At 46.0% G+C, this 22,993-nt stretch overlaps 2 long non-coding RNA genes across 2 annotated transcripts; both read left to right on the top strand.

Moving 5' to 3' along the window:
- The first annotated feature begins 18,080 nt into the window (after positions 1-18,080).
- LOC119342965 lies at positions 18,081-18,972 on the top strand. Its single transcript, XR_005165825.1, has 3 exons — positions 18,081-18,645; positions 18,717-18,798; positions 18,886-18,972. It is a non-coding gene; the product is annotated as an uncharacterized LOC119342965 (long non-coding RNA).
- A 2,513-nt stretch (positions 18,973-21,485) lies between these two features.
- LOC119342964 lies at positions 21,486-22,416 on the top strand. Its single transcript, XR_005165824.1, has 2 exons — positions 21,486-21,651; positions 21,736-22,416. It is a non-coding gene; the product is annotated as an uncharacterized LOC119342964 (long non-coding RNA).
- Positions 22,417-22,993: the final 577 nt, after the last annotated feature.

Raw genomic sequence — 22,993 nt, 5'->3', positions numbered from 1 at the left:
AAACATTGTAGCTTGTAGTCCAGACTGCAATATAGCAAATTCAATCTGCATACCCTCCTACAACTAATTATAACTTGCCAGAATAGAGTTTAGGTCTGTAGGATCAGCAATCAAGGTTCTGAAGATGTTCGACATCTGGTCAAAGCCTGACTGGTTGACTCTATGCCTTTTAGAGCTGTTGTACAGTTGGAACCAAAATCCAATTTCTTTTGCTCGCTAATTTTGGTCTACACGAGAACAATCAAACCAATCTACCGTATTTTTTTCAATTTTTCTTTATCAGGCCTTTGTTGTCATGTCTACATGAACCAACAAGAAGCACATCTCAAACCGGGCTGTTAGTGCTTGATTGCTAAATAAATGTTAAGCACGATTCAGGAACAAAATCACCTTTTTCATTGCTCTAAACCTCAATTTTTGAGCGTGTAATAGTTGCCTGCCCAGTCCGCCACACTGTTATTGGCGAGTCACCTCTTCTTTGTCTCCCCGTTATTGGTTGATTTCGGGGCCACGTTGTGGTTCCAGCCACCTTCAGTAGTGGCCTCTGCCCGCAATCTGTGAGATGTCGCTCACCCGCAGTCAACGTTCTTCAAGCTCTTTTGCTGGTGCATATGGAAGCATCGCAACGACATCGTTCCTAAGAAAATGGAGTCTTAATGGAGTTACAGAGTCTTAAATGCAAGAATGAAAACATAGGTAAGCTTACACAGTAAAGTCTAAATAACATCTTTCGACAAAAGAGGCTCAAGCCTTGCGTCATAAGAAGCAAAGATAGTTCACTGGGTGCCGGTTCTTAAAGGAACTCCTGAAGATAACATACCAAGTGCAATCGAGCTGCAAAAATCCCCGCGTAGGAAAACACAGCTAATAACCTAGGAAAGACACCCAACACACGCACCAAGTAACAACGATCAAATAGAAAAATAGTAACAGGAACCTAAGAAATAAAAGGAAACATCGCATCAGAACTCCTAGCTATTGCAATGATCTCAAGAGGAACATTGAACAGCATGTCTTTTCAGTTGACTAGAAAGCAACAGAGTTATGTGAAGTTATCTCCACAACAGAGTCACTTCTCAAAATAACAAGTTATAATGATTGAGAGAAAACACTGCTGAACTACAATTACAGATAAAAAAAGAGGAGGAGAGCTCATCAAAGCACAGGACTCAGGAGCTCTACGTAAACCTATTCTGGCAGATTGCTCTGCCTCTCTTTTTTTAGCAAACCAGAAAATAATCCTCAGGCCAAACTAGCGATTTGGGAAGAGAAAGCAATTTAGGAAGAGCATGGCAAAGTGAAACGTAGGTGTATGTACGTAGATTGGAAATTTGGAACAGAGATAGAGTCGGTTGCTCACCTCAACCCGTGCACTCACACCCAACCAAAATTCAATCCAAACGGCAGGCAACGTCTTCACGTAGCAGCACAAGCACGGACACACACTTGAGCGCCGCCACAATCACTCGCCACAGCTCCGCCGCGACGACCCGCATGACGCCGCCCAAGACCTAGGCAGACGCCGCACACCACGCCGCCCCAACTGCCCGGCGACCACCACAACATCGAGACCACGCCGCCGAGTAGCACGCCGCCCCGGCAGCCAGCCAACCGATGACTTCACTCAGATCCAAATCGCTGAGCACCACGCTGTCGTCTCTTGCGTGCTGCTCGCTGCCGATACTCACAACCCGTTCGGAGGCGCAGCTCTTTTTTTTTTTCAGAAAAAGGACCGGCAAGGTATATTCGAGTCAATGCATAAACGTAAAATTACTTGCATCCCATTGCAATTTTACAACCTGGAACCGCTGGCCTTTTTTCCCAAACGTAAAACGATGGCCTGGTAGGAAACGTCGATCGACTAGGGTGAGGAATAAGTGATTCTTCACCCTGGGTCTTAAATATATATCCTCTGTGGCGGCATGGTTTCACGCTGGGGATGGGCGACTGGATCTGACCATTATCGACGGTCGACGGCGGTGCGGCACTGGAATGGATGGGAATGGGGCTAGGGCGCGCTGGCGGGGGTTGGGCGGCGGCGGAATTGAAGAGGAGGATAGATGGGGTGGGGAATTTTTACTCCGCGCGTGGGTGGCCGAGTATATTTAAGGGTCGCAGCCATTGCGCGGAGTATAAAATTTTGCGAGAAACTTCCAATCTATTAGTCTTCAATCATAGCAGTACAATGAACAACATAAGTAATAAAAATTACAACAATATTAATGGACCACCTAGCGATGACTACAAGCACTGGAGCAAACCGAATGCGCGACGCCATCATCGCCCCTCCCTCACTAGAGCCGGGCAAACCTTGCTATAGTAGGCAGTCGGGAAGTCTTCATGCTATGACCCCATAGGATCAGCGCACGAGAGCAGCAACCATCGCTGATGAAAAAAGTCATAGACCCGAAGGATCAAACCTGTAAACACTCAAATGAAGACTGGATCCAAACAAATCCACTGAAAACCAGCACCGATCGAATCCTGCAAGATCTGACGGAGACATATCTTCACACGCCCTCCGACGATGCGACGCACCATTGGGTTGGAGATAGAACGTGCGAGACATTATTCCTACTAAGAGACATTGCCGCCGTCTCACAGCCCCAACCAAAACGTTGAAACTAACATGAACGAGAACGTGGCCCCTCTTGCTGGCAGGGGCTGAGATCCTCTGCACTTCCATGGCCAGAGGCCATCGGAGATGGGGCAGATCGGCTCCGGCACCGACGGGAGGAGAAGGGGCATTTCTTATAGAGGACGAAAGAGATTATGGGCTCGTGCAGTAATTTTTTTACTCCACTAAAGATTTTTGGGGTTCCGTCAGTTGTTGGTTAGAGGAGGAAAATTAAATTTATCATCCTCTAGCCGTGTATTGGTGATCGGTTAGAGATGCCGTAATCTTCGGTGCTACCGCTAGCTAGCACTTTGTTTTTGTCATTCATTTTTTGCTCGTGCAAGCTTCGACCTAGGGAGAAATGTTCCTCACAAACATACAACGCACTGAGCTCATTTGTAGTTTTAACTTTATAACTTTTCTATTTTTGTCACTTTCTTTTATATCTTCTTTCTTTTTCCTATTTTTTCTATCTGTTACACCAATACATGAACACATTTCAAACAGAAGCGTCTGAAACAGTTTTATGGGCTTAAGAATTTTTGCAAGATATTGTTGCATTGAACATGGTATTGGATATACATAAACAATTTTTACGCTAACGTGCTCTATGCACTAAATGATCTCAAAGTCTTCAAATGTCGACAAGTGTACTGCAGACAGATGTGTCTGCCAAGGCAGGCTGACGAGGCCTCGCATAAAAGTAACAAAGCCGATAACTTAATTAAGCAATAGCCGTTCGTCGTTTATGCAAGATTCCTGCTTATTAGCGCGTGAAAACATACCCCACCCTGCGGTAAGCACCTAGCAGCAGCTGCTTGTCCTGTCTGGGGCGGCTCCATCCTGATTGAGATTTGGACGCGCAAATAGTTTATGACAGTGGTTAGGGACGACGCGGCATCCAACGCGTGAAAGCAAAGGAACCGTTGGGAGAAACGACGGTGCTTTTCTGGTCAGTGAGCTAAGATGACATACATGTTCTGCTCTCAAACAGTAGTGTTGACATATTTGATCTAGAGCAGAAAGGGAACCTTGGGGCAACCCTTGGAAGTAAAGGGACGGGGAGCGGACGTTGTCTTCACCCATAGGAGTTTCAATGTACTTTCGGATGGCCTTAGAAATGTTATCATTCATGCCGGCCTGATCTTGTTCAGTTTCCTTACACTCACACCATATCTTGACTTTGTTCAACTTTTTCATATGGTCCATAAGTTGCATAAATCCCCGACCCTTGTCGGGAACGAATCCCGCGATGGTCTCCAACATACATTCTTTTGGTAGTCTCTCTGTCTTGACTGGGACTTGAAGCTTAAATTTTCCAATTAGATGAATCAAACAGGGTAGTTCAATAGCTTCCACTGGCAGGACATTCACCATTGTCTTGCTTGCATCAAGTGTCTCCAACAACTTTAGTTGTGCAATTTCTTTAGGAATCATGGTGATATTGGGCCCAAGGCTTAGATATCTCAGATTCCATAGCTTGCATATATCTTTGAGATGACAATCTTTCACATCAATGCACCCTTCCAGGTCCAGCACTCGTGTATGTCTGTACCGGCTGAAACTGGAAATAGCATCCCATGCATTTTTCCTCAGGACTGTCGGAGATGGAGCACGAGATTAATCCATGTCAGGCATGGTTCTGGAATTTATGCCGTTGCTATCATGGATAAAGAAGTGCCGGACTTTTTTTGTTTTGCTGAGCAACAAAGGGCATGAAGAATTTCTTAGACATGGACTTGTGCAACGTGAACGCGTGCATGATACCATGAGCTTTGCACGTCTTTCCTATGGCATTGCTGAATGGAACAACAGGCAGAATGATGCTTCTGTTGATAAGTGTCTTTAAGTTTTCATTAGCTGCAGTTTGGTGCCGGCCTTGATGATGGCGTGCATATCCTTCAGCCAACCATCGCCTAATTATGACATTTTTCTTGAAGGGGCGATCAATTGGGAATATACCTAGATACAGCAAGCAGGTTCTGACAGTGTAATCAGACAGACTGGTGTAATTTTCTCTGAGCACACCTCGAAGCCTTGCAAAGTTAGGCTCATCGTCTTCACGTTCCAGATAAGTACCTAGCTCGTTGCACAATTTGTTGCAGAATTTACCCGTGAGTACATTTTCACAGCTCAGTTGGCAGGCCACACTATAAAGAGCAAGCGGAAGACCACCACATTTCTGTTGGAACTATGCCCTAGAGGCAATAATAAAAGTATTATTATTATATTTCCTTGTTCATGATAATTGTCTTTTATTCATGCTATAACTGTATTATCCGGAAATCGTAATACACGTGTGAATACATAGACCACAATATGTCCCTAGTGAGCCTCTAGTTGACTAGCTCGTTGTGATCAACAGATAGTCATGATTTCCTGGCTATGGACACTGGATGTCGTTGATAACGGGATCACATCATTAGGAGAATGATGTGATGGACAAGACCCAATCTTAAGCATAGCACAAAGATCGTGCAGTTCGTTTGCTAGAGCTTTTCTAATGTCAAGCATCTTTTCCTTAGACCATGAGATTGTGCAACTTCCGGATACCGTAGGAGTGCTTTGGGTATACCAAACATCACAACGTAACTGGGTGGCTATAAAGGTGCATTACAGGTATCTCCGAAAGTGTCTGTTGGGTTGGCACGAATCGAGACTGGGATTTGTCACTCCGTGTAAGCGGAGAGGTATCTCTGGGCCCACTCGGTAGGACATCATCATATACGCAATGTGACCAAGGAGTTGATCACGGGATGATGTGTTACGGAACGAGTAAAGAGACTTGCCGGCAACGAGATTGAACAAGGTATCGGTATACCGACGATCGAATCTCGGGCAAGTAAAATACCGCTGGACAAAGGGAATTGTATACGGGATTGATTAAGTCCTTGACATCGTGGTTCATCCGATGAGATCATCGTGGAACATGTGGGAGCCATCATGGGTATCCAGATCCCGCGGTTGGTTATTGATTGGAGAACGTCTCGGTCATGTCTGCATGTCTCCCGAACCCGTAGGGTCTACACACTTAAGGTTCGATGACGCTAGGGTTATAAAGGAAGCTTGTATGTGGTTACCGAATGTTGTTCGGAGTCCCGGATGAGATCCCGGACATCACGAGGAGTTCCGGAATGGTCCGGAGGTAAAGATTTATATATGGGAAGTCCTGTTTTGGTCACCGGAAAAGTTTCGGGTTTTATCGGTAAAGTACTGGGACCACCGGGAGGGTCCCGGGGGTCCACCAAGTGGGGCCACCTACCCCAGAGGGCTGCATGGGCCATGTGTGGGAGGGAACCAGCCCCAGGTGGGCTGGTGCGCCCCCCACAAGGGGCCCAAGGCGCAGGGGAGAGTGGGAGGGGGCAAACCCTAGGGCAGATGGGCCCTAAGGCCCATGCTCCCTGCGCCTCCCTCTCCTCCCCCTCCTGGCCGCCACCCCAGATGCCATCTGGAGGCTGGCCGCACCCCTTGGGGTGGGAAACCCTAAAGGGGGCGCAGCCCCCCTCTCCCCCTATATATATTGAGGCATTGGGCTGCCCATGGACAAGAGAATACACGTGATTCGATCTCTGCCTTTGGTTGCAGCCCTCTCCTCTCTCCCAAGTACTCCTCCTCTCCCGTGGTGCTTAGCGAAGCCCTGCTGGATTGCCACACTCATCTACCACCACCACGCCGTTGTGCTGCTGCTGGATGGAGTCTTCCTCAACATCTCCCTCTCTCCTTGCTGGATCAAGGCGTGGGAGACGTCATCGGGTTGTACGTGTGTTGAACGCGGAGGTGCCGTGCGTTCGGCACTTGATCATCGGTGATTTGAATCACGACGAGTACGACTCCATCAACCCCGTTCACTTGAACGCTTCCGCTTAGCGATCTACAAGGGTATGTAGATGCACTCTCCTTCTACTCGTTGCTGGTCTCTCCATAGATAGATCTTGGTGACACGTAGGAAATTTTTTTGAATTTCTGCTACGTTCCCCAACAGTGGTATCAGAGCCAGGTCTATTGCATAGATTCTTTGCACGAGTAGAACACAAAGTAGTTGTGGGCGTTGATGTTGTTCAATATGCTTACCGTTACTAGTCCAATCTTGTTTCGACGGTATTGTGGGATGAAGCGGCCCGGACCGACCTTACACGTACTCTTACGTGAGACAGGTTCCACCGATTGACATGCACTTGGTGCATAAGGTGGCTAGCGGGTGCCAGTCTCTCCCACTTTAGTCGGAACGGATTCGATGAAAAGGGTCCTTATGAAGGGTAAATAGCAATTGACATATCACGTTGTGGTTTTGCGTAGGTAAGAAACGTTCTTGCTAGAAACCCATAGCAGCCACGTAAAACATGCAAACAACAATTAGAGGACGTCTAACTTGTTTTTGCAGGGTATGCTATGTGATGTGATATGGCCAACAAGAATGTGATGAATGATATGTGTTGTATGAGATTGATCATGTTCTTGTAATAGGATTCACGACTTGCATGTCGATGAGTATGACAACCGGCAGGAGCCATAGGAGTTGTCTTAATTTATTGTATGACCTGCGTGTCATTGAACAACACCATATAATTACTTTACTTTATTGCTAACCGGTAGCCATAGTAGTAGAAGTAATAAGTTGGCGAGACGGCTTCATGGAGACACGATGATGGAGATCATGATGATGGAGATCATGGTGTCATGCCGGTGACGATGATGATCATGGAGCCCCGAAGATGGAGATCAAAAGGAGCAAAATGATATTGGCCATATCATGTTACTATTTGATTGCATGTGATGTTTATCATGTTTATGCATCTTGTTTACTTAGGACGACGGTAGTAAATAAGGTGATCCCTTACAAAATTTCAAGAAGTGTTCTCCCCTAACTGTGCACCGTTGCTACAGTTCGTCGCTTCTAAGCACCACATGATGATCGGGTGTGATGGATTCTTACGTTCACATACAACGGGTGTAAGACAGATTTACACAGCGAAAACACTTAGCGTTAACTTGACGAGCCTAGCATGTACAGACATGGCCTCGGAACACGGAGACCGAAAGGTTGAGCATGAGTCGTATAGTAGATACGATCAACATGAAGATGTTCACCGACGTTGGCTAGTCCGTCTCACGTGATGATCGGACACGGCCTAGTTGACTCGGATCATGTAATCACTCAGATGACCAAAGGGATGTCTATCTGAGTGGGAGTTCATAAGATGAACTTAATTATCTTGAACATAGTCAAAAGACCTTTTGCAAATTATGTCGTAAGCTCGCGCTGTAGTTCTACTGTTTAGATATGTTCCTAGAGAAAATATAGTTGAAAGTTGATAGTAGCAATTATGCGGACAGTAGAAAGCTTATGTCCTTAATGCACCGCTCGGTGTGCTGAACCCCAAACGTCGTTTGTGGATGTTGCGAACATCAGACATACACGTTTTGATAACTACGTGATAGTTCAGTTAAATGGCTTAAGTAGAGGCACCAAAGATGTTTTTTGAAACATCGCGGAACATATGAGATGTTTTGAGGGCTGAAATTGAGATTTCAGGCTCGTGCCCACGTCAAGAGGTATAAGACCTCCGACAATTTTCTTAGCCTGCAGACTAAGGAGGAAAGCTCAATCGTTGAGCTTGTGCTCAGATTGTCTGAGTGCAACAATCACTTGAATCGAGTGGGAGTTGATCTTCCATATGAGATAGTGATGTTTCTCCAAAGTCATTGCCACCAAGCTGCTAGAGCTTTGTGATGAACTATAACATATCAGGGATAGATATGATGATCCTTGAGGTATTCACGATGTTTGACACCGCGAAAGTAGAAATCAAGAAGGAGCATCAATTGTTGATGGTTGGTGAAACTACTAGTTTCAAGAAGGGCAAGGGCAAGAAGGGATACTTCATGAAACGGCAAATCAGCTGCTGCTCTAGTGAAGAAACCCAAAGTTGAACCCAAACCCGAGACTAAGTGCTCCTATAATAAGGGGAACAACCACTGGAGCAGAATTACCCTAGATACTTGGTAGATGAGAAGGCTGGCAAGGTCGATAGAAGTATATTGGATATACATTATGTTAATGTGTACTTCACTAGTACTCCTAGTAGCACCAGGGTGTTAGATACCGGTTCGGTTGCTAAGTGTTAGTAACTCGAAATAAAAGCTTCGGAATAAACGGAGACTAGCTAAAGGTGAGCTGACATATGTGTTGGAAGTGTTTCCAAGGTTGATGTGATCAAGCATCGCACGCTCCCTCTACCATCGAGATTTGGTGTTTGCATTGAGCATAGACATGATTGGATTATGTCTATCGCAATACGGTTATTCATTTAAGGAGAATAATGGTTACTCTGTTTATTTGAATAATACCTTCGATGGTCTTGCACCTAAATGAATGGTTTATTGAATCTCGATCGTAGTGATACACATTTTCATGCCAAAAGATATAAGATAGTAATGATAGTACCACTTACTTGTGGCACTGCCATGTAAGTCATAATGGTGTAAAACGCATGAAGAAGCTCCATGTTGATGGATCTTTGGACTCACTCATTGTTAAAAGTTTGAGACATGCGAACCATGTCTATTGGTGTATATGCATGAAGAAACTCCATGCAGATGGATCGTTTGGACTCACTTGATTTTGGATCACTTGAGATATGCAAATTATACCACATGGGCAAGATGACTGAAAGCCTTGTTTTTCAGTAAAATGGAACAAGATAGCAACTTGTTGGAAGTAACACATTTTGATGTGTGCAGTCCAATGAGTGCTGATGCATGCAGTGAATATCGTTATGTTCTCACTTCACAAATGATTCGAGTAGATGTTGAGTATATTTACTTGATGAAACGCAAGTCTGAATTATTGAATGGTTCAAGTAATTTCAGAGTGAAGTAGAAGATCATTGTGACAAGAGGATAAAATGTCTATGATATGATCATAGAGATGAATATCTGAGTTACGAGTTTTGGCACGCAATTAAGACATTGTGGGAATTGTTTTATAATTAATACCGCCTGAACACCATAGTGTGATGGTATGTCCGAACATCATAGTTGCACCCTATTGGATATGGTGCGTACCATGATGTCTCTTATCGAATTACCACTATCGTTCATGGGTTAGGCATTAGAGACAACCACATTCACTTTAAATAGGGCACCACGTAATTCCGTTGAGATGACACCGTATGAATTATGGTTTAGAGAAACCTAAGTTGTCGTTTCTTAAAGGTTTGGGGCTGCGATGTGAAAAAGTTTCAGGTTGATAAGCTCGAACCCAAAGCGGATAAAATGCATCTTCATAGGACACCCAAAAACAGTTGGGTATACCTCCTAATTCAGATCCGAAAGCAATATGGATTGTTTCTTGAATCGGGTCCTTTCTCGAGGAAAGGTTTCTCTCGAAAAGTTGAGTGGGAGGAGGGTGGAGACTTGATAAGGTTATTGAACCGTCACTTCAACTAGTGTCTAGCAGAGCATAGGAAGTTGTTCCTATGGCACCTACACCAATTGAAGTAGAAGCTTATGATAGTGATCATGAAGTTTCGGATCAAGTCACTACTGAACCTCGTAGGACGACAAGGACGCGTACTGCTTCGGAGTGGTACGGTGATCCTGTCTTAAAGGTCATGTTGCTAGACAACAATGAACCTACGAGCTATGGAGAAGCGACGGTGGGCCCAAATTCCAACAAATGGTTAGAAGCCTTGAAATCCGAGATAGGATCCATGTATCAGAACAAAGCATGGACTTTGGTGGACTTGCCCGATGATCGGCAAGCCATTAAGATAAATGGATCTTTAAGAAGAAGACGGACGTGGACGGTAATGTCACCGTCTATGAAGCAAGACTTGTGGCGAAGAGTTTTTCACAAGTTCAAGGAGTTGACTACGATGAGATTTTCTCATCCGTAGCGATGCTTAAGTTCGTCGGATTCATGTTAGCATTAGATGTATTTATGAAATCTGGCAGATGGATGACAAAACGAGTTTCCTTACCAATCTTCGTATGGAAAGGTTGTTTTTGTCGATCCGAAGGATGCTAAAAGGTATGCTAGCTCCAGCGATCCTTCCATGGACTGGAGTAAGCATCTCGGAGTTGGAATGTGCACTTTGATAAGATGATCAAAGATTTTGGGTTTATACAAAGTTTATGAGAAACTTGTATTTCCAAAGAAGTGAGTGGGAGCACTATAGAATTTCTGATGAGTATATGTTGTTGACACATTGTTGATCAGAAATGACGTAGAATTTCTGGAAAGCATATAGGGTTATTTGAAAACTGTTTTTCAATGGAAAACCTGGATTAGGCTACTTGAACAATAAGCATCAAGATCTATAAGATAGATCAAAATGCTTAATAGTACTTTCAAATGAGCACGTACCTTGACATGATCTTGAAGGTGTTCAAGATGAATCAGTCAAAGAAGGAGTTCTTGGCTGAGTTGTAAGGTATGAAGTTAAGACTTAAAGCTCGACCACGGCAGAAGAAAGAGAAAGGACGAATGTCGTCCCCTATGCTTTTATCATAGGCTCTCTACAGTATGCTAGGCTGTGTACCGCACCTGTAGTGTGCCTTGCCATGAGTCAGTCAAGGGGTACAAGAGTGATCCAAGAATGGATCACAGGACAGCGGTCAAAGTTATCCTTAGTAACTAGTGGACTAAGGAATTTTCTCGATTATGGAGGTGGTAAAAGAGTTCGTCGTAAAGGGTTACGACGATGCAAGCTTAACACCTATCCGGATAGCTCTGAGTAGAGATACCGGATACGTATAATGGAGCAACTTTTAGTATAGCTCCAAGTAGAACAGTTATTTGAATAGCTCCAAATAGAATGTGGTAGCTACATCTAGGAGATGACATAGAGATTTGTAAAGCACACACGGATCTGAAAGGTTCAGACCCGTTGACTAAAACCTCTCTCACAAGCAACATGATCAAACCAAGAACTCATTGAGTCTTAATCACATGATGATGTGAACTAGTTTAATGACACTAGTAAACTCTTTGGATGTTGGTCACATGGTGATGTGACCTGTCAGTGTTAATCACATGGTGATGTGAACTAGATTATTGACTCTAGTGCAAGTGGGAGACTGTTGGAAATATGCCCTAGAGGCAATAATAAAAGTATTATTATTATATTTCCTTGTTCATGATAATTGTCTTTTATTCATGCTATAACTGTATTATCCGGAAATCGTAATACACGTGTGAATACATAGACCACAATATGTCCCTAGTGAGCCTCTAGTTGACTAGCTCGTTGTGATCAACAGATAGTCATGATTTCCTGGCTATGGACACTGGATGTCGTTGATAACGGGATCACATCATTAGGAGAATGATGTGATGGACAAGACCCAATCCTAAGCATAGCACAAAGATCGTGTAGTTCGTTTGCTAGAGCTTTTCTAATGTCAAGTATCTTTTCCTTAGACCATGAGATTGTGCAACTCCCGGATACCGTAGGAGTGCTTTGGGTATACCAAACGTCACAACGTAACTGGGTGGCTATAAAGGTGCATTACAGGTATCTCCGAAAGTGTCTGTTGGGTTGGCACGAATCGAGACTGGGATTTGTCACTCCGTGTAAGCGGAGAGGTATCTCTGGGCCCACTCGGTAGGACATCATCATATACGCAATGTGACCAAGGAGTTGATCACGGGATGATGTGTTACGGAACGAGTAAAGAGACTTGCCGGCAACGAGATTGAACAAGGTATCGCTATACCGACGATCGAATCTCGGGCAAGTAAAATACCGCTGGACAAAGGGAATTGTATACGGGATTGATTAAGTCCTTGACATCGTGGTTCATCCGATGAGATCATCGTGGAACATGTGGGAGCCATCATGGGTATCCAGATCCCGCTGTTGGTTATTGACCGGAGAATGTCTCGGTCATGTCTGCATGTCTCCCGAACCCGTAGGGTCTACACACTTAAGGTTCGATGACGCTAGGGTTATAAAGGAAGCTTGTATGTGGTTACCGAATGTTGTTCGGAGTCCCGGATGAGATCCCGGACATCACGAGGAGTTCCGGAATGGTCCGGAGGTAAAGATTTATATATGGGAAGTCCTGTTTTGGTCACCGGAAAAGTTTCGGGTTTTATCGGTAAAGTACCGGGACCACCGGGAGGGTCCCGGGGGTCCACCAAGTGGGGCCACCTACCCCAGAGGGCTGCATGGGCCATGTGTGGGAGGGAACCAGCCCCAGGTGGGCTGGTGCGCCCCCCACAAGGGGCCCAAGGCGCAGGGGAGAGTGGGAGGGGGCAAACCCTAGGGCAGATGGGCCCTAAGGCCCATGCTCCCTGCGCCTCCCTCTCCTCCCCCTCCTGGCCGCCACCCCAGATGCCATCTGGAGGCTGGCCGCACCCCTTGGGGTGGGAAACCCTAAAGGGGGCGCAGCCCCCCTCTCCCCCTATATATATTGAGGCATTGGGCTGCCCATGGACAAGAGAATACACGTGATTCGATCTCTGCCTTTGGTTGCAGCCCTCTCCTCTCTCCCAAGTACTCCTCCTCTCCCGTGGTGCTTAGCGAAGCCCTGCTGGATTGCCACACTCATCTACCACCACCACGCCGTTGTGCTGCTGCTGGATGGAGTCTTCCTCAACATCTCCCTCTCTCCTTGCTGGATCAAGGCGTGGGAGACGTCATCGGGCTGTACGTGTGTTGAACGCGGAGGTGCCGTGCGTTCGGCACTTGATCATCGGTGATTTGAATCACGACGAGTACGACTCCATCAACCCCGTTCACTTGAACGCTTCCGCTTAGCGATCTACAAGGGTATGTAGATGCACTCTCCTTCTACTCGTTGCTGGTCTCTCCATAGATAGATCTTGGTGACACGTAGAAGTTTTTTTTTGAATTTCTGCTACGTTCCCCAACAATTTCTTCAGGAGTTTTGCTGCACCCAGCACTAGCTTGGATGTACATCTTCCCAGGAGAGCTACTTTTCTAGAATCTTCTTCTCCAAGACTTTTCTTGTTGTACACATAACCAAAGGTACATTTATCCTCTTCCCGAGGATGGTTGCAACATCTATTAGCTGCGGAATGAGTGTCCATTGTCATAACTATTCTTCCATTATCCCTGAAGGCATTCCTCAGTGTATTCCACTCCATCAAGTGTTTGTCTTTAGTGTGATCAACAACGATTAAGTACCTGTTAGACAGATTAATTAATGGAATAAGAGTTTATAGACATAAAGTAGTGGGTAATTCAAATAGGACCTAGGAGAGGAGCATGTGCTCCCTGGTGAAACAAATGATATTCTTCATTCTAGAAAGATCTGAAGCAACTTACACATGGGGGTGATGTTGCTCCGTTCGCGTGCAAGCTGCAACAAGTCGCCTAACCAGTGCCACAAAGCTAGTCGCTGAAGCTACCAGCAAGCTAACATATGCGCAACATGGGTCATGTTGCAAACCTTCTGGTGGCAACATGGGTCATGGTGCTAGCTCATTTTATCTCACGTAGTGCACAACATGGGTCACTTTGCAAACCTCTCGAGGGCAACATGGGTAATGTTGTAAACGATGTTTTATCTCACATAGTGTTTGCAACATGGGTGCAATATGGGTCATGTTGCAAACTCCTGAGTGCAACATGGGGCATGCTGCAAATGTTCTTTACCTCATGAGCTCGCACAACATAGGTCATGTGCAAACTTCCCAAGCGCAATATGGATAATGTTACAAATTATGGTGTTGTTTCTAACCGATCCCCAATACTTAATTCCCTAAAAAATCAACACAAATTTGGTGCAAATTTGATTCAAACTACTACATCAAATTAGATTCAAAATATTTTACATAACTTAATCAAAATTTAAACTAGACTGCATAAAAACTAAATAAAATTAGTCACTATCAGACTCATTCTCCAATTTCTCCCAGTCCGATTCGATAAGCATCGTGTCTTCTCTGGCGCCACCACCATGGCTCTCCTCACAGGCACCGCCCTGACCCACTCCGTTGCCTCCGTCATCGGCGTCGGAGTCGCTAGAGACAAGCTTGATGTCACCAGGTCCTGCTCGTATAGCCGGTGCCCCGCCTCGACGTGCTCCGTGTACAGGCAGCAGAGGTCCGCCATGTATGCCTCGCCAGCTTGCTCGGCCGCGAGGCGCTCATGGGCCTCCCAGTCTTCCTGCATCCCCCGTGTGGTGACCACCTAGGAGTCTGCGGGCCCCAACTGCGGCAGGCTATCGGGGAAGTTGCGTCTAGCGTTGGCACCGTGGAGGCAGACTACATGATGTGTGCCACATGCAATGCAGACTGGAAGGAGCCAATCCAAATTTGTTCCCTTGTGTCTTGGTCGGTGATCTCGGCAACTTACATCCCCCACCATATAATTCACACGTCATGGGATTTCCTCTATGGCGGTGACAACGAAAGTTGTGGGAGGTCGTGGAAGCCACCGGAGTGGAGGGAGGAAGGGCCACGGGCTCAGGGTGCATGGTGGCATGGTTTCGCGCTAGGGATGGGCGAATCGACGGCGGTGCGGCACCGAAATGGATGAGGATGGGGCTGGGGCGCGCTGGCGGGGGTTGGGCGGCGGCGGAATTGAAGAGGAGGATAGATGGGGTGAGTAATTTTTACTCCACGGGTGGGTGGCCGAGTATATTTAAGGGTCGCAGTCGTTGCGCGGAGTAAAAAAATTGCGAGAAACGTCCAATCTATTAATCTTCAATCATGGCAGTACAAGGAACAACACAAGTAGTAAAAATAACAACCATGTCAATGGACCACCTAGCGACGACTACAAGCACTGGAGCAAGCCGAAAGCGCGACACCATCATCGCACCTGCCTCACTAGAGCCGGGTAAACTTTGTTGTAGTAGGCAGTCGGGGAAGTCTTCGTGCTAAGACCCCATAGGATCGTCGCACGAGAGCAGCAACCATCGCCGATGAAGAAAGTCATAGACCCAAAGGATCAAACCTATAAACACTCAAACGAAGACTGGATCCAAACAGATCCACTAAAGACAAGACTAACTGAATCCTGCGAAATCTGACGAAGACATATCTTCACACGCCTTCCACGATGCTAGACACACCATCGGGATGGAGATAGAACGTGGAAGACATTATTCCTACTAAGAGACAATGCCGCCGCCACATAGCAGGGGCCGAGATCCTCCGCACCTCCATGGCCTAGAGGCCATCGGAGATGGGGCAGACCGGCGGCGACACCGACGGGAGGAGAAGGGGCATTTCTTGTATAGGAGGATAGAGATTATGGGCTCGTGCAGTAATTTTTTTACTCAACTAAAGGTTTTGGGGGTTCAGTCAGTTGCTGGTTAGAGGAGGAAAACTAAATTTATCATCCTCTGGCCGTTTATTGGTGATCGGTTAGAGATGCCCTAATATTCACTACTATCGCTAGCTAGCACTTTGTTTTTGTCACTGATTTTCTGTTCGTGCAAGCTTCGACTTAGGGAGAAATGTTCCTCACAAACATACAACGCACTGTGCTCATTTGTAGTTTTATCTTTATAACTTTTCTATTTTTGTCACTTTCTTTTATATCTTTTTTTCTTTTTCCTATTTTTTCTATCTGTTTTTTTTTTAGAAAAGGAGGATGACCCCCGGCCTCTGCATCTGGGCGATGCATACGGCCATTTTATTAATTATTCTCACAAGACCTTACAAAGTCATACAACAGCAAGACTAAAGTCACCGTGTAAGTAACAACTGTCGCTACACCTATCCAATTGATGAAGGGGCGCTGATAGCCTGGGCCTAATACCAAAAAGACATCGCAGCCAAACCTAAACATCTAAGACTTGAGGTCCCAACCAGGACGCCTGCCTGGTATGGGGCACCTACGAGTCCGGCGCACTCCTCAACCAGGACGCCTGCCGGGTATGAGGCCGCCGTAGCCACCTACCACGAGTCCATCTTCAGAGTTGTACTGTTGCATCTACCTTGCCAGGCCTCTCTGCAATCGACGTCACCACGACGCGAGACAGTGTCGTCCTCCTACGCGAGTCCATCCTCCCACATCGAACTCCGTCAAGATCCGTCGCCATCAATGGATGGATGAAGCACCGCTCCACCAAAGAAAATGTCCGCTGGTCCCGCGAAGCAGGCGCAGCACCAAGTAGAAGGCCGAAGTCGCACCGCCACCACGCCACCAGCAACCCCGCCAGCAAGAGTTGTTCCCAGCCGCCGCCTTCAAGAAGTAACACGACACTAGGGTGCCGTCGACGCCCAGAACAGGGGAACAAAAGCTTTCACCATAGCTCGATGAGGAGGCGGAAGGGAGATGATCCACCCCAAAGCCTCCAGGAAGGGGATCGGCGCCAAAGGCGTCGACTTACGGAAGGCCGCCGCGCCAGCCAGGGGTTTCCCCCGGACCCTCACCCGCACGCCAGATCTGCCAGGCCGGCAATAGGGGACGCCGAAAGCAGCCGCCAAGGACCGGTGCCAGCATGGATCGGGACAGATCGGAGCAGGGGCGGATCTTCTACATGAAGCCATGACGGATTGCGAGGAGCCGCTGCTGCGCCAGCGTCCGCAGCCCCCACGCCGCCCACGCGGCCGTGGGAGGCTGCCCACCAGAGCCTGCCGGTGCAGCCCGCCGGCTGCACCGCGCCCACCGGCCGGGGCCGCTGCCCCGGGGAACCAAGGCCCTCCAAAGGAGAGGAGGCGCTAGATCCCGCCGCCACCATCATTGGGGCCGAGCACCCGCGCTTCGGAGGCCCTCAGGCGGCGGCGGAGAGGGGAGTAGAGGGGGAAAACGCGGCGGCAGCGCTAGGGTTGGCCCCCCGAGTCGCCTCAGAGGAGGCGACGCGGGGGGTGCGGGGTGTCTGTTTCGTGATTTTTTTTCTATCTGTTACACTAATACATGAACACATTTCAAACAGAAGCGTGTGAAACAGTTTTATGGGCTTAAGAATTCTTGCAAAGTATTGTTGCATGAACATGGTATTGGATATACATGAACATTTTTTACACTAACGTGCTCTATGCACTAAACGATCTCAAAGTCTTCAAATGTGGACAGATGGGTCTGCCAAGGCAGGCTGACGAGGCCTTGCATAAAAATAACAGCGCCGAGAACTTAATTAACCAATAGCCCTTCGTCGTTTATGCAAGATTCTTCCTTGATTAGCGCGTGAAAGCGCCACCCTGCGCTAAGCACCTAGCAGCTGCTTGTCCTGTTTGGGGGCGGCTCCAGCCTGATTGAGATTTTGACGTGCAAATAGTTTACTGACGCCCGAGGGCCGACGCGGCATCCAACGCGTGAAATCAAAGGATCCGCTGGGAGAAACGACAGTGCTTTCCTCGTCTTCCCCCTTTCCTCTCACTGATTTTCTTCCAGATCGAGTTGCGACGACCACCGCGGAGAGAGAGGGAGAGGAAGAGAGCGAGAGAAAGATGTTCTGGTGCGCCGCCGCCGCGACCATCTGACGAGGACGCCGCTGCTGTGTTCTGCTCTACGGTGAAGCATCAAGGTATGCTTGGTCCAGAACTTGCAGTGTGGATTGGCAACTCGGTTCTAGAGCTTGTTGAAATTAATTAAAGCTTCAAACTGTTTGGATGGGATTAAAGCTCCCCTTATGCTACGCTTTAATTTGGCAGCTCTGTTCTAGAGCTCGTTCAAGGCTTCACGCAATTTGGATTGCATTACAGCTCCCCCTTATTCATTCATGGGTGAATAGCTCCCATGCGACGTCGTCGGTGTGAACTGTCTCTCATGCGACGTCGTTGGCTGTAATAGCTTGCATGCGACATCTTCGTTGGAAAAAATAGCTCCCATGCGACACACCATTTACGCGGCTAGTTGGTTGTCCGTTAGGCTGAGATTTGGTTAGGACACTGGGGGTTATGTGCTCTGACTAGTGGGGTCCACCTATGGCCACGTAGTCAAGAGTCAACCGTCCACAACTCGACCGGCGACTGTGTGACCGTGCTCGACTCGCCCGTGCTGGACTGGGCGAGCGGCGCCGCCGTAAGCAACTTCTCCGGCAGTGGTTTCTTCTCCGCGGTGGTGGAGCGCATTTCTCGGCGGCGGCAGAGCTATTGCGAGGTGAGCCCGAAACCCTAGTCCCACTCCCCGATCTGTGGCCTCATGCTGCCCTCTGTTTCTTGGCGATTTAGAATCGGGCTCCATTGGATCCGGAGGTTGTTTCTTCTCCGCGGCCCGGTGGTGGAGCGCCTATCCCTGCAGCGGCTATTGCGAGTGAGTATTTTCCAAACACTACTCCCATTCCACTAAATTTTGAATAAATCTGTGGCCTCATGCTGCCCCTGTTGCTTGATTGGATAGGAGATGGAGCGAGGGCTAGATGAGATGGAGCGAGGAGACGGGCTGCCCCGAGGAGACAGTGCTTCAAATCGGTAATGGCACCCTCTTTTCTTGGCGATTTAGAATCGAACTCGATTTGGTAGTGACTGCCGCCGCTGCCTGCCATTGACAAAACAGGGGAGGTTCGGGTTCTGCCACCACATTCGCAATTATAGTGGAATTTTTTCCCTGTAAAGCCAAGCTCAGTGATGGCAGTGTCCAAGACATTGATAGAGATACCACCGTGAGGTTGGATGTCGATTTTGCAGATGTTGATCCCCAGGAATTGGAGATCATGAAGGAGAAGGCCGTGGGCAATTTGGTGGAGAGAATTGGGGAGAGTATTGTTTGGGGTCCAGAACAAGAGGTATCTCTGCAACGTTTCGATAACTATAATGGTGAATATGTGAGAATTGAAGATGGAGAATCCATGGTTGCTGAAATTGATCAGCAAGGAGGATGGGCAAGCAAACAAGTAACATTTTATGCAGAGCTAATTGATCTGCAAACTCATTCCAGAGTTGGTTATGTGCCATCAAAGATGGCTGCACAGATGGAAGATGATGAGTGGGCTTCACAAAAGAAGATGTTGGCATTGTTGACTGAACCGACTATAGTAGCTGAAGATACTGGGATTGATGCAGATGGAGAGGAGGGAACCCATGGTGCTAGGAAGATTGTTGTTGACTGGAATGTAGTAGAGTTGAATGAAAAAAACAGATTTGGTCATTACACCAATATCTGACATTGATATGGCCGAAATGTTTGGCATTCAAGTTGATGACAAAGATAAGGAGAAGGATGATAGTTCTTTGCCAGCTGAAGGTAACACATGCCCTAGAAATGCAAATGAGGATGAAGAACACCTGATGAGAGAGGCTGCAGATGATGTGGATGATGCAGATGATAATGAGCTGGTTTGTTTGTATGACAAAGAGAACCCAGTTATTGAGGTGGGAAAGTTGTGGCCAAGCATGAAGGAGTTTAGGATGTCTTTCAGGACCTATGCAGTGAAAAAAGAGTTTGATGCCAAGACTATGTGGACTGATCGAAAGAAATTTTATGCTCGGTGCAAAGGTTATGATGGTGGTGGCAATCCTTGCAAATGGTACTTGTCTGCCAGACTACAACCTGATGGAAGTACAGTAAGGGTAAATCAAATACCACACCAGCATACATGTATGACCACTTCACAGAGAGTTTCAAAGATGACATCACAGCTTTGGGTTACAGAGAAGATTACTCCTATTTTAGCCAAGACTCCAAACACTACTGCAAAGAGGCTCAAAGTTGACTTGGAGAAGTTGTACCCCATCCAGCTGCAATATACCACAGTGTGGAAAGCAAAACAAAGGGCCATGAAATCATTGTATGGTGACTGGGCAAATACATTTAGGATGTTGTATAGTTTTAAAGCAGAGGTGGAGAAGAGGTCACCTGGGAGTGTAGTGGAGATAGATACATAGGTAATAGAGGATGGCAAGGTTTTATTCAGCAAGTTTTTTATGTGTTTGAAGCCTTGCATAGATGGATTCAAAGCAGGTTGTCGTCCATATTTGAGCATAGACTCATCTTTTTTGACTGGAAAGTGGAATGGTCAGTTGGCTGCATGCAATGCTCTAGATGGACACAACTGGATGTTCTCAATTGCAATAGGAATGTTTCAATCAGAGACAGAGGCATCATGGATATGGTTCATGATGCAACTGAAAAGATGCATAGGGCCAGTTTCTCCTTTGGCCATCCACACAGATGCATGTAAAGGGTTGGAAAATGCAGTAAAAAGTGTTTTCCCCCATGCTGAGCAGAGGGAGTGCTTTGGACATATGTGGATGAATCTGATAAAAAAATTCAGAGGAGATGAATTTGGGCGCATGTGGCCAGCAGCAAGATCCTACACCAGACAGACACATTCCTATCACCTTGGTAAGATATTGGCATCATGTAGTGATAATGAATTTGCTTCATGGTTGAACACCCACCATTCTCTGTTGTGGTATAGATCAGGTTTTAATACTGCCATAAAATGTGATCATATCAATAACAACTTGGCAGAAAGTTTTAACAACAAAGTGAAGCATTTGAAAGACTTGCCTGTGCATGACATGGTGGACCAAATAAGAATCATGATCATGCGTTTGTGGGAGTTGAGAGGAAAAATTGCTAATATTTTGGAAGGGGACAAGCTTCCAGCAGTGGTACAACAGGTGGTCAACAGGAGTAGAAATCTTTCACATCTATCTGTTGAGAAATCTTCCTTGTGGGGTGCTGAAGTTAGAGATACAAAGAGTGGCAAGAGGCATGTGGTAAATACTGAGTTGCATGAGTGCACTTGCCAAGAGTGGCAACACACTGGAAAACCATGTGAGCATTCCATACTTTTTTGGCATCTAAACCCAGGTTAAATATGCACCCATATTTGCATGAGTATTATTCAGTACAAAAATTCAAAGCTGCATATGCAAGTCCAATTCCTGCACTGACTGACCAATCTCAGTGGCCTGAGGTGGAAATAGAATTTACCTTGTGTCCCCCTGTCACTAGAAGAAAGGCTGGGAGGCCTAAACAGAGCAGATTCAAAGCTTAGTTTGAGAAAGGTGGTTGTAGTAAGAAGGGGGAAAAGGAAAAGGAAAAGAATGATAAGCCCAAAAGGGCTCAAAAAGGTAACAAAAATAGGTGCAAGTTGTGTGAGGTACTTGGGCACAGAATTGGTTCATCCAAGTGCATCTACACTCCTCAGAGGCCAAAGTATGTTTATGTTACTGTTTTTGCAAGTTTTTGATTTTGCTACTTGTTCTAGTATCTAACCAAGTCAAATGCTTTATTTTTTAGGAGGAAGCGTGCAGAAAAAGCCCCACCGCTTGTTGTTGAACAATGCTGGCCAGTGAAAAAAGCAAGACTCAGTGACTATAGAAGGAAGAGCACTAAGCAGATAATGTTTGGTGACAAAGATATGGAGCTAACTGAAACTGTTACTGCTGAACATGAGCTAAGTGTTTGTGTTTTGGACGATGTGATGCATACTGAATCTGTTTTGCAGACGCTAGGGCAATCTGAAACTGTTGCAGATGAAGCAACTGTTGTGCTGCCATTCGAATCTGCTTTGACAACTGTGTTGCCATGTTTGGAGGTTGTGCTGCCAAGTGTTGAGTTGCAAACTGAAGTAGTTGAACAATGTGTGCCATCTACTCAATCTGCAGAAGTGCAAACTGAAGAAGTGAGACATGGTCAGGTGCAAAAGTTGAGGGGGCCAAAAAGCAAGAGCATCAGCATCAACAAATTATACGCCGTGGAACCAAACGGTGGAAAAAAGCAGAAGAAATCGAGTGGTAGAAAGAAGCAGAAGAAATAGAGTCGAAAACATTCAAATTTGATGTGAAAACTTAAGTTTGTTGTCATTTGATGTGAAAACTTATGTTCTTTCATGTGATAACTTATGTGCTATGATGTTGATTTGACTTGAAATAAAATTCAAATTTGAACCGATATTCAAATTTGAACCTATCTTCAATATTTTTTGAGTTCATTTGTTTGTTCTGTGATGTTGCATCGTTTTATATACTACTATGCACTTTAGTTCATAAATCCAACCCTTTTTGTGAATTCCAACTCATAGTCACGGACAATGTTGACCAAACAGGCTCCAAAGTAAGGGAAAACGGCCCCATTTCTAAGCAAGTTTTTTTCGACCTTCTCAAAATCACCCAAAAAAGATTTTCTTAGCTTATATTATACCTATATAGGATCAATACGAAGTCTCACCTTTTTTTGAATAAGTATTCATATTATTTAATTTATTTTTGAAAAAACACCCTTTAATACAAAGTTAGCAATAAAACAAGTTTAAAAATTTTAAATGCAAAAATAACTTCAGATCCTCCTTAGTCACTCTAAAATGAAGCTAAGGTGATGTTTTTGATTTTTTTGCATTTTCAAAACCTCAAACCCTCTTCTCACTCCTGTGAACTCCATGCAACCTCAGTCGAGATTGTCCAATTTGTGAAGGTTTTTTCAAGCAAAGATCATTAGATCAAGTTTATCATTTTATATCATAACTATGTAACATAAAAAGGCTATATGCGCAGGTTTT

Source organism: Triticum dicoccoides, unplaced genomic scaffold (assembly GCF_002162155.2).
Source record: "Triticum dicoccoides isolate Atlit2015 ecotype Zavitan unplaced genomic scaffold, WEW_v2.0 scaffold111363, whole genome shotgun sequence".
In the NCBI taxonomy this organism is placed as follows: domain Eukaryota; kingdom Viridiplantae; phylum Streptophyta; class Magnoliopsida; order Poales; family Poaceae; genus Triticum; species Triticum dicoccoides.
The sequence above is the reverse complement of the archived record's forward strand: the minus strand, read 5'-3'. Positions and strand labels throughout refer to the sequence as shown.